We start from the raw sequence: 17102 nt of genomic DNA on the forward strand, positions 1-17102 counted from the left end.
CTCCTGTAAACGTTATCCTTTACAAATCCCCAAAGGAAAAAGTCCAGCGGCGTTATATCAGGTGATCTGGGTGGCCAAGGAATTCGACATCCTCTCCCAATCCATCTTCCTGTAAAATGGTCATTCAAAGAACTTCGAACGATGGTACCCCAATGAGATGGTGCACCATCTTGTTACAAAAAGACATGTGGCTGAAGCTCTTCTAGTTGTGGAAATACGAAGTTTTCCAATATGTCTAAGTATACAACTGATGAGACCGTCTTTTCTGTAAAAAAGAAAGGCCCAATGACTCGGTCGTGCATTAGTCCACACCACACATTAACCTTTGGGGAATACCTTTGTGCCTCAGGGTATTCATGGGGGTTTTCAGGTCCCCATACGCTCACATTATGGCGATTAACAATGCCAGAAAGATGCCAAAAACAAAAGAGAGAAAAATGCAATTAATAAGCAGACGGTATTTGAAAAGTGCAGATATTTAGACTGGAAAATGAAATTATCTGAAATTAACCACACGCGCAGACGATATTTACAAAAGTAAAGACATTCAAACATGAAAAGGGAAATATATAAGTTATTCCATCAATAAATGCCATAAGTTTGTTTATATTTTCATTATTTTGTGAGTTATTAAACATCAAAATGGGACCGGGATTTTATAAACACCCTGTATATTGAACTAAAGCTATCGAAAACCTTCAAGACCTATACCATTGATAACAAAATCTTGATGCAAATGAAAAATTAATATTTATTCATTATTCTTAATAGCGCACATGTAATGCCAATTTGAAAGAATTTTTGCCTTCCTTCTCTCGTGCCTTGGTGGTATAAGTGATAGCACAGCCGACTAGCATCGGAAGATAAGAATTTCGAATCCCGGTGAGAACATAGCTGTTATTTCTCATGCCCCCCTCCAAGAAAACCTCAAAACTGTACACGTTAAAGAATTGATGTCCGTGCTCGATATTATCGTTGAGATATTCTGAAATGCTCTAATTTATAAAAAAAAAATAAATATAAATTTATTCGCATATTTCTAATGGTGGAACGCCTTTTATAATCAATAATCAGAACAAACCTTATACAGCAGGACCTTATACAGAGCTTATACAGATAACAAACCTTATACAGAGCTTTTAAAGGATAAAAATATTTTCAATAACTTATTACGCAAAGGAGTACGCAGATATAAGAATCATATTAATGCGACCTGAAAACAGATATGTTGTTTTAAAAACAACTGTCGTGAAGGTTTCACAAAATTTTAATATAAACAACAAATATTTATTAAAATTGCACCCCACGATTAGCCGATTTATGTCAATGCCTTTTTTTTTTTCTAAATGCGTCTTTAGAAACGATAATGCTTATGTTCTAGTTTAGCAGTACTAATTCCAGGAGCAACCTCTCCTTCAAAAAGGGGACAAATAGAAAAAGAAAAGGGAATGGTAGGAGGGATGGCCAAAGAAACACTTAACATACTTTGATAAGAACTGGATGATCGTGATACATGAAGTCTTACACATATTCGCATATTGCAGGAGAATATTGAACACCCTGCGGTGAATACTCCCCATTAAGGTTTTTGAGTTGGCGTGATATAAAAAAAAGTATTTTTTCCCAGATGGTCTGTATATGACCCCCATATATGTTCAACTCTTCGTGAACTATATCATTATTTCCATAGTTTATAAATATCCATCATTTACATATGATAGATTTGTATATATAATATTACATTTTCATTTAATATCTCACGAATTTCTTACTGCGAATAAACTAAAGATAAAGGGAACAATACATTTGAACGCTTTTTCTTTTGTATAGATACATACTAATAAGATGCGCATAAAGTTACACTTTTAATATAGAATGCATAAAGCGCAACACACGCGGGATATTCCATAGGCAAAAAGAAAGACATCTTTTATATTCATGGAATTCCACTCACACTGAGAAAAGAGGGCAATCCCATCCCATCCCATCCTACGAGCAACGCGAAACGACCTTATACGAGAAAGATCCGATTTCCAAGTAAAAAAGAAGTGCATTTTAAATCAGAGAATTCTGAGTAACAGATCCCGCTTGGGGTTTCCTTCAGCAAACAGAAGGAAATTCGCGCTGGTTTGAATGCAAATGGCAAATGCGATTCGCAAATGATACCGAGCATTCGATGGCCAACTTTAATGCTAAACATGTTCTGGAAATGGACCATAAATCTTTATGTATTCGGTTAGTTGTTGGAGCGAGAGGAACGAAAGCTGACACGTGGAACGTGTCGAAGATGTTGAGTATTGTTACATTCGAAATAGAAATGAGATTGCTCAAAAGCTGGAATTAGAGAGACCGTATGGACTTAAATGTTATATTTCAAATTGTGGCTTTAATAAAAGTAAAATCATCCAAACGATATGCTGGGAAATGCTACATTTTTATACAATTTTCATCTATCTGTGCCTACAAAGATACTAATATTTCAATGCATCACCAAACATCTTCAAGAAACCTCACAATGGTGAAAATACGCAAGTAAATAAAAACCAAACTATGTAGAAAATATGTTTTTAAATTCAAGTTTGAGAAGTCTTAAAAATGCCGATTCTTCCTTGAGTATTTCAACTATTGTTGAAATACTCAAGGAAGATGCGCCTCAATGCTTAGAAAGATCATATTCTGATTTACAAACACGCCATTCTTGTAAAATATCTTTACAGGTTTTAAATTAATTCCAGGTATTTAATTGCCTTCTGTCCTACCTTACAATATAGCCTGTGACCAGTTCGAAGCTTTTAGCTTAATTTAAATAATTTTCTGATATCTGTTCGTAATTTATAATGGTTTACATTAACTGCTCATGCTGATTGTGTCAGTTCGGCATCGCTTCTGTGGCTTTAGATTCCCATCTAACTAAACTTGTTTCACATTCATAAAATATATTACATGCTTCAAGTTAGATAACCTGAAACACTGATGTGCTGAAGGTCCCAAAGATTCACAGTGCTCACCGAGTACAAGAGATTCCTCGAAGAAAGATGCCTCTAATCCTAAAAGAACCACCCGCACACTAAGAGAGAAATGTGATTTTAAAAAATTAATATTACTAGATTATTCACTTGTCTAATGGCTAGATTTGTATCATTGATTAAAATACCTAGATTTGTCTTCAAGATGTGTAAAGAGTATCTTGGAGCTGTTTAAAAATAACCTAAATTAAATGAAAAGCACGTGATTAACCTATAAAAAATTATCGCAGTTTTCCGCGAAAGCTCTTGAGCGTAATTGGTAGCACGTTCCAGCTAACAAATGAAAGATCCACAGTACGACACCCAAGACAGCACAGCGGATTTTTTGAAGTTTCTGATTGGAAAAAGAAAGCCTTGTTCTTTTGTCACCCTTCAAGTGACAGAAAACGTAAAAGAATTATCGCACCCCATTGCTTGCTCTTGTTGTGGTGGCATATCTATTTAGCAAAATGAGGATTCTTACATTAAATTCTGGCGAAGAAGTGCTAATTTATCACATACCTTAACTACGAATAAACCTAATGTTTCCACAAACTAACTCAAAATTATACATGTTTAATACTCGTTGCTGCAATTGCAGAAAATCGCGATTATATTAAACAATAATTTTAAGGAATGAAAGAATAAATTAGATTTCAACCAAACAGACTACAGAAAAAAAACCAAAGAACAGACAAGATTTTTTTTCGTCATACATGTTGTCATCAATTTTGAAGTAACTCAGTCCAAGGTAAGATTTTTTAACGGCAATTTTTTTCTGTTTACTTAATATGATGAGAAGTTTACGAAACGCTTGACGTTAACTAACAAAACGCTGTTGAATTATGGATTTAATAGTCTACCTAAATAAAGCAAGGGAAAGACTATGAATACTAAGCTATTGCAAGGAAAAACTGAAATCAGGTTTTAAAAATATTTTTTAATCACGTTAAAGCAAACAATTTCAATTTGAATGGCTGATAAAGCATTTGAATAATAAGCATTTTTACAGATTAACATACAAATATTCATAATATATCGTCTCATACTTCAAAGTTTGTTTCTAAAACACCTGGAAATATTTGATGTCTAGAAAAACACTGCGGTCATGCTGGAATATTGCCGGAACATAACATCTTAATTGTATATAATTTATATATGATTTTACTTTAGTAATATTCAAAAGAATGAAAGGTTCATAACAATATTTTTTTTATTTCTAATGGAAGATTACAGACAACTATAAAAAAAAGCAAATATGAAGAGGACAACAAAACTAAAGCCTATCCACAATATAAGCCATAGATCTAAAAGTTTTCTGTCTCACCTTCCAGTATCTCTTTCAGAGTGAAACAGCATTAAATACAAGACAACGACTCAGATGTGAGGCATTGATTTTTTCATGAAAGACACACAATTTACAAATTGGGGGCTTGGTACAATGTTTATTCGATGCAGACATTTTAAAAGGCAATCGCGGCCAGTAACAAGATGAAAGATAGCAACAGATTTCTTTCTGAGACATAAAGGAATGTCAAAAATTCTGTTAATCACTGCTTTATGAATGTTTATTTTAGTAACGTCTTTCCAAAAAACTTCTCTGTAGTACTTTTTATTACTTTTCTGGCAGAGTGAAAAAGGATGTGGTTATTAATTACTTGGGGCATATTCGCACCTTTCTTCGCCAACAAATCTGCCTCATCATTTCCCTGAAGGCCATAGTGTTATATGGTATCCATTTTATGGCAATCTTCGCCGTCCTGAGCTAAGTTATTTATTAATTACTTACAATTTAAAATATCATTAGACATTAGTGAATCAAAGGAAGAAATAAGAAAGGGTTAGAAGAGCATCTTTAGAAATAAAGTCTATAACAATTTTTCAAGTTAGGATAAGGCTTTGAGTATGGACGTTAGGTCAGCATCAAAAGCAGTCCTGTTCCTTCTAACAGGATTTTAAAATGACAAAAAAAGCGCTTGCGTTAATGCCATCAGCTAACAAAGAGCCATTCGTAAATACATGTAGACACTCTCAGAATATATCGCATTAATTGTTTCCAAAGACATAGATTTTACAAATTGGTCATTTGTTTCGTTTTTTCAGCATTTCGTGTAATGTAATGTAATATACGAGTGTGCTGCAGCCCTTCTGGTTGATAATAAAATGTATTTCAGGTTAATTTATGATGATTATCAGATTAATTCTGATTGCATATTCTCTTTTATCAACTGGACACAAAATTTCCAGCTTCTCATCTATGGCCTAGATTATCTCTGACGGAAAAGACTGCCTGAAGAATTCTGAGTTTTAAGATTTCTCGCTGTCGATAAAAGGCAATAGTTCCACAGAGAAAAGCAGTCTGGCTCTCTTAATTTTTTTCCTATAGGATTAGTTCTTACTCTTCCACAATGGATTTAATGCATATATGGTGAGTACCTGGTAAAAGTGCATCAGCTCCGGTGATTTTAATAACACCAGGAATAAGTCGGAGAGCTAGGTTTATGAGGTTTTTCTCCCACTTTCCTAGCGTGCCTTCGTGATGTATTGGTTCTGCACGCTGGGCCGGTATTCCAGAGGTCAGTGGTTCGATTCCCGGCGAAGGCGATTGCTCATTTTTCATCTCTACGGCTTTTCTAAAAATACCTAATGTCTCTACAGGTTGTGAAATCTTTCGAGTACATCGACCACTTGGTTAGATGCTGCCACGAGGAGTAAGAGGTAGAATACAGAAGCATTGCGTCACATCAAGAGTCAATCAAGTCTAGAACAACCCCACTTAGATCCAGCAATTCTCTTTATTATTAAAGTTAGCGTCTTACTAGCGCGTTCTAAAATCCTTTCAACATGCTCTTTCCAAGTCAATTTTCGATCGAAAACGACATTTACGTATTGAAAGCTATGCTACATTAAATAATCTTACAGGCCAGTCGTCTTAACTTGTCCTCAGACGGTCGAAGGAAATCTGATTTCAAATGTGAGAAAGAAATATAATTTCAAACTTAGAAATAATAATGTAATCAAAAATCACAGAACAGTTTACAAAAATGTAATTTACATCTTTTTGCATTTTCTAAAATGTTTTGATACAACAGAGCAAGATGTTCATTTCCTAATAAAGAAAATTTTAATTTTTTGCTTTTTTGTTCTTTCTTTTTTCATATTAATAGCCCAATTTAGGAATTTCATGCAAATCTAGTTACATTTTAGAGTTCCCTTTTGTTTAACTAAAAATTGTTTTAATTTTGAAATATTTTCTGAACTCTGCAATTCCCCTCGCATTTCCTCGCCAGGATGCAAATTAAGTTAAAATAAAGAAGAGTATTTAAACGGGGAAGACTAGAAAGCAGACAGAGCGTGATTTTGCTAGTATAGCGTACATTGCTAGTTTGTCTTTCCTGCTGTTAGTCTTAATTACTACTACGCCTTCTGGTCGTTTATTGAAGTCTTTCGCCAGTGTAGGTTGCTGAGTCAGGCGACTAGCTTTCAATACTCACTACTCTTTGCCACTTACTGTTACTCTTTGACACTCACTACTCTTTGCCACTTACTGTACACTACTCTTTGCCATTTACTGTTAAATTATTCTTAATCCCACCACAAGTAGTAGGTGTTATTGTGTGCATATTTGTTAAAGAGTTTTAATCAAATAAAGGGACAATTTAAACCCTTTTCTCTGTGTTCTAGTTCTTAAAGCCTGTGCAAGAAGTCACCTGGATTATTACTAAGATCGATACTATTACATGATACCAAAAAGACATCGATTCTACAGCATGGCAGTGAAGTTTAAATAGTGCGGATTTCTAACTGCATGTTGTACTTACCCCAAAATTACTGGCAGTACGAGATTTGCTTTTGTGTGACATCGCTCACTCTTAGTCTGCTCAAGATCGACTACTATCTTTCCCTCTTTGCTTCTCCCCTTTGTGACGTCAGCGTTTCAACCCCTTTTTGGTTTACTGAATTAGATTTTGTTACGATTAGCTTTTGCTTCCATGTCAATCAATTCGTCAGTTTAAAGCTTTGTTCTGCATCATTTTCTATGCTGTGAACCATTAATTATTTGGCAAGCGAATATTGAAAGAAAATATTTGTAGCTAAGTTTAGAATATTCCCAGCCATCTAAACTGCTTGAACACTGCAAGCGTTACGGGTTAAGCAATGAAATTTCAAGGTTGCTCAAAATGTTATGAATAAATGGTATTTTTTTAATTATAATTAAACAATGACTCTCTCACTTTGCACTTTGATTTCTTTTCTTCCGATATACATCCAATTAGAATTCGGATATATCAAAAGCTGGCAGAAATACATATATGTAATGAATACGAAAGCCATCCTTCTATACGGAATTTTCCGTCTATACGGAGCTTTTATACGTTTTGCTTTTATACGTGATCCAATTTTCTCTAGAATACTTTTCAAGAAATTTACCTACCTTTAGATAGATAACCTTCACGTGTTGTGCCATAGCTTAAAATGCGAAAATTAAAAATTCACACGTTATAGCTAAAATAAAATTTTAAGTATTACTTATCTGTAAATTCTTTGTGTTTGTAAGAACTAAATCGACTTGACCCTAGTGTAACTTAAATTAAACCGCTAAGCTGAATTAAATTGAAGAAAAAAAATTTTAAGTTAATATTGCATGCCTGCTTCAAATGTCACGTCAATCTTTCAATCTAAATGATAATATAAATTCTGATTTAAAAACCTAGCTACCACTAAATTTGCTTTAAAGTTGCATATCATGAGTTTTGCCCAAAGTAAAATTTTAATTATTATTTATTCGGTTTTTTAAAAGTTTTCTAATCTTGTAAGTAATAACTAGCCCTAACTACTCGTGCAACCTAAACTATATTGTTATGCTTAAGTTCGTACCAAGCGGAGAAATCGCTGAACGCTGGTAATTTGACCAGATATCGAAGCTAGCTGCATAGTAGCTTTTGTGGTTTAACCCTTATGTAATGTGAAGACGAGCTAGTTTCCCTTAGAAAGTCCTACATGAAGGCATCCTTACCTTTGGATCTCGTGTTCTTTGCCGTAATTCAAATAACTTAACATATTAACATCTACTATAAACGCGAAGTTAATCTTTCAACATAAATAATGTTTGAAATTCTTACTCAAAGCAATCCACCATAATGACCATTTCTGTTGATAAAATTGTAATATTAGTAAAGCTGTAATAACCAGAAACCTATAAACTGCGCCTAATTCAGTGGAAGATGTTTCAGTGTTTCTCATTTCCGATGTAATTAAGAAAGTTTCTATTACAATAACAGGAAAAAGAAGCCGAAATACGTTACCATAAGAAATGATAAATAATAACGGTAAAACAAAGGAATTGTTCTTCTTTATCCAGGGATATAATCAAAGACCAAAACATTTTTAATCTTCTCTCTTATGCAATTAATCTCCTTCATTGAGCTGAATCAACACAGTTTCAGGCTCAAAGCCGATCAGCGACACGTGATGTCACAGATAAAGAGGCATGAGTCAAAATTAACCTCAGCTCAGACATAAAAGAACGCCATTCTTTCATGAATTCTTTCTACGATGGCATTACTTCCACCCGTAAGAAAATGGAATTTCTGGCAAAGACTAGAACTTAATCTAAAGATTCTCGGGTTTAATGCTTCATTAAAGCAAGAGGAAAGACTGGAAGATCTGCGTAGATTGCAGAAATCTGATCAATGAATTGGTTCAGTGTAGTTGGTCATAAAAGAAAAGTTGTTTGCAAAACTTGAGCACAAATGTTGGAAGATTTAGACAAGTGCTTTCCATATTAAAATTAATACATACATAAATGCAAGTAGCGTGTAATAATGGTTACGTACAAGCCAGAAGTAGAATAAAATAAGAATATCAATGAAAAACCAAGAACAAGCAAGACTATGTGTTACAATACACGCAAATAGATTACATGTCAGTGCACTAAAAAATGATGAAGAAAAGTAACATTAAATGAATGATTTTGAAAACCCTATAATCTCCATCAATAAAGTCTTAAAGCGTATTTGAGAGATCCAGGTTTAAGTCTCGGCGAAGGCACTGCTCATTTTTCGTGTACTGTTGCTTCAAAATGTCCCAATGACTCTACAGCAGTGCACGAACTAAAAGATGGTGGATGAAGATTTTTCATCACCAGGATTTGGCAACTGAGTCTCTTAATCCCAGTAGATCTTTAAAAAGGGGAGTATTAAAGTATTTTTCTCATGCCTTCTTTCTGCATGCCTTTGTGCTGCAACTGCGCGTATTCGAGGGATCCAGGTTCGAGTCTCGGCGAGGACATTGTACATTTTTCATATCGCCTACTTTAAAAAAAAAGAAAAGAAAAAAAAAACTTATGATTCTAGAAGCTGACGTCGAATTAATTGACACTGACATTACGAAAGTTATTTTAATTAAAGACTATTTTAGCTCCATTACAGTCAACTTTGGATCAACCGAGAATGATTTAACCGTATAACGTTATTATTTAAACTAACCAGTTATTTAAAATTTCAGCCTTTACTATAACTTCTTCTTTCCGTTTCCTCATTAGAATGCAGATCTTTCAGATAGTACTTAAATCGAGGTTTGAGGATTGTAAGACAGAACACGTTTCTGGCCTGCGCGTGCACGCGACATTAGTTCCTGCCAGCTCCGATAAGTTGTAATCATTCGGCTTCGCGTTATCGCTGACGACATTTCAATTTGTTACACGGATACGGTTAATTTATTTGTGTAGTTTTCGAGTACTAGTCAACGTTTTAAACTGAAATTCATTGTCTCTATTTAGTTGCATCACCACCAGCTGCAGATTGATTTTGTTAGCTCAAGAATATGCATTTATGTTTTAAATTCTGTTTAAATAAGAAGGTTTATTTAAACACTAGCTGATACCCGCCCGCTTTGCTGGGCACACTATCTGTTTGAATGTGAACCTAAACTTCTTATATGGACAAAATGTCTAATTTCGAATTGCTAATTAACACAAACTTTTTTAATTTAAACTCGGGAATTAGTTACTGTCAGTGAATCTGTCATACACAGATTTCCACATCACTCATGAGGTACTGTGCTTTGAGATGTGTCCCCATTATTTAACGCCTACACCACGAAAAATTGCCAACATAAAACTAAGGACATATTTTGAGAATTTTTTAAATGTTTCTTCATTTTTTTATTAAATCAAATTTTTTAATCAATTATAATTATTTGTCCTTCATTTTTTATGTATAGCAATTTTTATAAATAACAACAACATTTTTATTTTTCATCGCAATAATTTCTCTTAATACTAACATTTATTTTCATGAAACTTTTGATAACAGTTAAATATAAATCTTATTATTAACCTTATCATTTAAATGTTGTTTGTATTCATTGGATAGATGCAATTTACTTACCATTTTAATAATTTTAAAGGGAAATCCATTCATTAGCAACATTTTATTTCATATCTAGTTTTGGCAACAACAGAAGAAAATTCTGAACTTGCATTTGAAAACCAAATGTATGAGAAACTTCTATTGTATCTACAAAAATCCATCTGGGGCAGAATTTACGTGAAATTTGTTCTAAGTGCGCGTCTACATCGTGGAATGGCTAACTATGCAAAATTTCAAGTCAATCGGATGTATAGTTTCGGAGATCTCGTGATAAGTCAGTGGTATTTCGCTTATATAGAGAGAGATTTATCTGACTCAATAGTTACTTCATAATTCGCTTTACGGCTGTTAGCGGTTTTGGACTATTTAACTTTCAGCAGATCAAGGAAAGCCCCCTAACTGGGCTGAAGACTATGGAGGTCCTGTCTTTAAAAAAACGTTCTTTCGCGGGACACATGGGAAATAACTGTCATAAACTATTTACCATAAAAACAGCTTCCTATAAAAATGAAGCCAAAGTTGCTTGCGATAACAACACTAACAACAAATAATCTCAGTATTTAGAACATTTTTTATTCACAACAAACAGTACATAATTTAATTGCACGTAAACCAGATTATATAAAACATCGCCTAATAAAAAACAAAAGAGTTATAATCGAATATTTTATCTAAGTTTTGAAACCCAACGATATTGTTGACGTTCCGCTGCGAATATTGAACTTACTGCCATTTTTAAGTTAGTTTCTACATTTCTAATATTTTTTATTCTTGCGCTATTTGCATAGATTTAATTTAAATAAACGAATGAACATATTCTCCAGATTAAATTGCTTAAAATGCAAATAAATTGTGAATGGTATTTTTCTACTCATTATTAAACACATTATTAATTTTTTTGTTCGCTGGCTTCATATTAACTGTGGTTTGGATTATCCATAGACGTCGTCTTCGACTTTACTCGTCTACATTGGGAATAACAAATTAAAAATGATAAAATTTCGAGAGATATCAATAGAAATAAGTTCAAAATTAGTTTCTTATTACTACTTTACTAGTTTCTAATTGTTTTGATAGTACATACATGAGCTACAAGAAGTGTCACAACATAAGCGTTCAAAATAATAAATCAAGAAGTTTTTTCTTAAATGTTACATGACTAAAAATATGTCTTTAACTGAAAAAACTTCTTTCAGAGACGCTTTATATCAAAATTTGTTTTCTAAATTGAAATGAGTACTTTAATTAGAAGATATAATTATCTTACTGAATAAAACGAGGGCTTTTTTGGTAAAGAACAATGCAAAATAAAAGAATACACTGTGCTTTTTTTCCTCAGCTTTTATTGATTATCGATAAACGAATCCCTCTGCATTTCACAATCGTCCCCGTGATTTGTTTAAGTATTCGTCATTAAATGCGTACGAGTATAATTAGTTTTCATTGAACCGTTTCTAAGTGATGCTGGCGAAACTGAAGGAAGTTCTTCAACTGGAAAGGTAATCGAATTCGAAGTTTCAGTTCGACTGATACGTGTGCCGGTATATCTTAATACTGAAAGCACAAGAATTGAGCATTGCACTAGATGCTATTAAAAATGCCTTTTCCCAAATATTTAATAAATTCTCTACCTAGACATTTGTTAAATAGAAATGAAATTTGAGGGATACTGTCATTTATGACGGCTGTTATAGATCTGAAATAGTATATATTGATCCCATCGCATCGTTTCTTAAAATAATGTTACATATTTTGTACATAGATAGATGATTTTAATGCAGTTATATGTGAAATTGTTTTATTTGTCTGTGTAATGTAACATGAAAATCTAGAGAGACGAGCTACGGCGGAAAAGTAATAATACAGGAGCAATTGTATTTAGCATTGAGTAAATGGCTATCTCCTTAAATTGGCGAGATATCGCCAAGCTGGCAAGGGTTTGGCGACCAATATTTTTCGCAAATTTGGCAACCATTTGGCGACATTTAAGTATAACCGTATAACCGTAATAAGTATTGCAATTGATCACTATATTAGCTACAATAGAAATTCAACCCTCGTACTGCCGTCCAGTAATTTCGAGAAGCAGAAAGTACTAGAAATATCTCAGCGATCAGATTAAAACTATTTAATGCCGCAGACAGCATCTGCCCTGAGTACTTGCTGTTGTTAGTTGTTAGCTCAGCGTGAGTTTCTAGTACTGTATCCGGTTGAGCTTCGTTCTTTAGCTGAGTTTTGTATTGCTCTGTGTTTAAACTCTCTTATAGTTTGCAGTGTGACTTCTTATTGTACTCTGTGGTACTGTTAAGATTTAAAGGAATAGTTTTGTGTAAAGTTACAGTACTTTGAAGTGTTTATTTTGATAAAATAAATTTTCTTAACCTATCATCGGAATTGTGTACATTCAAACTATTACGAACCCGCACGCACGCAACAATAATAATAAATTTGGAAAAATAAATAAATAATAAAAATATACACTTGGATAGTTACTAATTATCAGCTAACATTTTGAAGAAAAAATAACCATTACAATTAAAAAATTTTTTAAATTACAAAAAACGAAAAGCTACAAAAATACAAAAAGACCAGTAATACATAATATAGGATGATATAAAATACGTGTAAAACAAATACTTCGTTTGCCTTCTTAAATAAAAGTAATATTTGCTACAGCCAAGTTGTAAAATTAATTAATTACTGTTGAATAAAATTTAAACTCAATTAAAAAAAAGTTTCAATTTTAAAAGCGCCACCATTTGTTTTAGCACATTTTTAACGTAAAGTCTCGTAAGAGAAAAATGTTAAAATATTAAAACAAAGTTTTTGGAAATTGTACCATATTTATTTTCAGCTTTATTAAATAAATTAAGAAACATTAAAATATGCTCACACGTAAAAAGCGTATTTTTTCTACGCGAATACCGTTTTGACATTTTGCAATATAAAAACGCACAAGAATATAAAATATTACTTGCATAGTTCCATGATTTTTCACAAAAAAGTAAAATAATCAATTAAATGCTTTTGAGATTCTCAACAAGAGCACCAATGTGTGGCATCTCCGTTTTTGGGAAGCCCTGCTCTAGATGATTATGTGTATAGATTATTTAACGTAATGCCTCTAGGACCTATTTTACAGCGTTGTTTAGGTAACTATTAGTCTAGAAACATTAGACTAAAGTAACATCAAAACGCGGCATACAGCACATATTGTAATTTAACGAATTAAACGTTAACACAGATGCATTAATTAAACATCATTGGTTTAAAAATGAAAACTGCTATTGATCACAATAAATATGGAAACAATAGCAATCAACGAAACTATATTCTATAAGAGCTATTAATGATAAAAAATTACACTTACGTTTGCTATTCCGCACAGCTGCAGGTAGTATACTTATACCTAAAAGAGAAATACGCACGTTTATTTATAATATAATAAAAAATGTAAATGTTTGAATGCAAAATATTCCAAATATGTAACGAGTTTCTTTTAACAAATGCACAATGAAAATATTATTATTTATAATTACAAAATAATTCCAATATTTTATAAACCCGCCAACTCCAGACATTCGCAATGAACTATTCCATTCTTTTGTAATGAAGTTAAAAAAGATAAAAGCCTGTCGAAAAGTTTATTTTTTCTTCGAATACATAAACACACATAGCACACAACTGAAATAAAATTACAGAAGTTATGTTTAAATGGGATGCCTAAATTATTTTTAAATGAAGCGATTATTAGTTTATATTTTGATTTTAATATTTACTATTAATTTTCATGTAGTGTCTTACGCAACTTAAGACAGAGCTTCGATAATCTGGTCTTCCATTACTAAAGATCCTCGCATATTTTTATTGTATATTTTAACCCTGGAAATAATAAATTCCCTCATTTGTTTAATAAAAGCAATATCTTAGGAAGAGTAGATGTTAAATAAGGTGTTAAAGAAAACTATTTAAAATAATGAAAACCTTGATATTTTTAAAGTATTATTTCAACTCAGCGGCCAATACAAACTGCGAGAATGTTATAGAGTTCTGAACAACTCTCTTTATCGTTGAACAAGTTGCTTTTTCTTTCACAATATTTTCATAGGTGTTAACTCTCTCGAAAGGAACGTAAAATACTTTTGTGGAATGAATTAAGAAGAAAATATTTTACCCATTCCGCTTCAGAGTTGAAATCTTAAGAACATTATACGAATTCTCATTTACTCGTTTCCTAACAGATATTACTATTCGAATTTTCCTAAATGGCGTTATTATACTGCTACGCATTGAAAATGAACATCCTTTAAACACAAACCATTAATTTAAAGACAGAAGAAGTCCAACAACTAATACCCGTAGCATCGAACTGAACTTCTGAAAACTGTCAGTTTTATTGAATACAACAAAATACACAAGAATTGCCAGACGTTTGACTGGCTTATTCATTTTAGAGTAGGAAGAAGACATATGTTTGCTTAAACTGCATTTCATTTGCTACCGAAAGGCTCATAAAGATGTTATATGAAGACCTTGTGCCTATCTTTCTAAACCACCAATCTCTCAAAAGGACCTTCCGTTCGACAGATTTAAAGTACATGAATGCATCAAAAGACATTACAATCAAAAACGTCCATACCTTATCCGAGATTCGAAGTTGAACCAAAGACTTCCATTTCCACCTGACTTCCCTTCGTGTCTCTATGCTATTGTTACAATTTGCTAATGAACTCGTTCTGCATATTCATCGCTAACATTACTACATTTGTTAAAAAAAATTCAAACAAGAATCGGTGATATGCATTTTTAGTGGTATTCGGCCACTAATCTTTTCGCACGATGTCATAAGATTTACCACTATTTGTCCATAAATCCCCGCTCTTCTGTTCCCAAAAAATCCCTAATACACTTGTGGAAATGCGCTCAATGCTGTTTATTGTCCATCGTTAAGTTCCTGTTCTAATTTAGAATCATGTAACAAATCACCTGATAAATATATCTCTTCTTTTATTTTATCCAAATTTAGGCGTGAAAGTTTGCTGCATAAGCATCAAAATCTTCAACCATATTTCTGCAATGAATTCACTAAGTTCTTAATCAAACACAGTTTCTTATGAAAACAGGGGGAAAATCCTTCTTTGTATCTAGCAAATCCCTTTGTTTCCAGCAACACATTTATACCGAGCAAAATTGCCTCTTTGTATAACCGCTTTCTACCCAACAAAATTCCAACAACCTTGAAGTCTCAGTAGATTTATCATCCTGAAATCAATTATATTCCAGTTACTGAAAAATTTATTTTTTGATCTCATAGATTGCTTTAAGATCAAGTGCACAGAAAACAGGTATTGAAAGTCACACATTTCCGTTATGCAGTAAAACTGTTTGCAGAGATAACTCTTAAGATTCGTTATAAAGCCTCCAATCTCCCATCTTGTGTGAAATTTATGACCATTGATGTCATGGAACACAGTAAGATCTAGTCTTTTTTGAACTTTCTGTCCATAACGGGAAACCATTATGTTCACATAATTTGACACGTGATTAAATTGTTGCAGCCGTGAAATCAACAATTAAACTTTATTTTTAGGAAAATTTCAGATCTTGAAATGTCTACGGCTAAAACTTCTGGAAGCTATGGCATTCGTACATCGAAACCCAATGAAATCTGACATTTGGCTTAGAGTAAATACAGTACTTAAAACGTGGCGTTGCTCTTTTTGGTATGCCATTTACAAATAGGTGGGACTAAATAGTAGTCTGTTGTATAACCAGTAAGTCCTCGCCACACCATGGGCACATTATTGCTAATAAAACATGGCGACTTTTTTATGGACCCATGCATTTAGGCTAGAAGAATTGAAGCAACACAATCTCGATTCTTTTGCGGGATTGCTGTAGACAGTATTAAAACCGGTATGCATATTATATTATGTAGACTTCGCACGTGTCAAAATTTTTCACTAATCTTCATTTTTTGAAAGCATTTCTACACATATTTCCTTTATTATTTTAAAGTAGCCATTTTGCAAAGGACTGTTTGTAGTACTCTATAAGTATTCCTTTTAATTTTTTTTATTTTTCTACCACATCTCTTCTTATAATTCAGAACCATCATATGGAATCACTAAATTTCTCAAAGTTTCAGCCGAGTTTTTATTTTCAAGCGTTTATTATTTTGTGATGTAGTTTTGGATAGATTTGATTTATAAATCAATTTCAATGAAGAATTCAGATTTTCAAATCAAATATCAAAACTGCTTAATGCCTAATCCATATTTTCTAATTAGAAGAATTCATAAACGCGCCGAACAGACATTCACATAGTCAAAAACATCTCTAACTTCCTCTTCAGACTTTAGAAAACGCCATTAACGATCTCCTCTCAGACTCTTATGATGAATTCCAGAAGCGAATAATTATCCGCTGAGTCATGAAAGAAATATGGGGTCCATCCGGAAGTCGTCCAGAGAATTTCTTCTGCGTTTTCATCCACAAAGATCGATGCTTTGCTGGAATGAAAAATGATTCCTCTCTGAAAAGATCGAAATTCATCGAGCTTTTAATCGCAAAACATCTCAAAATATTTCTCAATAGTACGTTCCAGTTTTTTTTTCCAAGAAACACTTTCAGCCAAATGCTATAAATCACTGTGTACTGTGGATGAAGGCTTCTAATTTTACCCTCATCCATTATTACTTTACCTAAAGCATTCTAAACAGCT

The 17102-nt window shown here is 33.0% G+C and overlaps 1 protein-coding gene across 5 annotated transcripts in view; it reads right to left on the reverse strand.

The window, feature by feature from the left end:
* The window catches only part of LOC118187773 (putative polypeptide N-acetylgalactosaminyltransferase 9), a 907951-nt gene that overhangs the window by 564919 nt on the left and 325930 nt on the right, over positions 1-17102 (reverse strand). For all 5 annotated transcript variants that reach the window (XM_085816616.1, XM_085816615.1, XM_085816618.1 and 2 more), the window contains one exon: positions 13749-13787. The gene's annotated coding sequence lies outside the window, so the exon portion shown is untranslated. The remainder of the gene's footprint in view (positions 1-13748; positions 13788-17102) is intronic.

This window comes from Stegodyphus dumicola, chromosome 5 (assembly GCF_044657685.1).
Source record: "Stegodyphus dumicola isolate Sdum_Otavi_A_Nest chromosome 5, ASM4465768v1".
Taxonomy (NCBI): Eukaryota; Metazoa; Arthropoda; class Arachnida; order Araneae; family Eresidae; genus Stegodyphus; species Stegodyphus dumicola.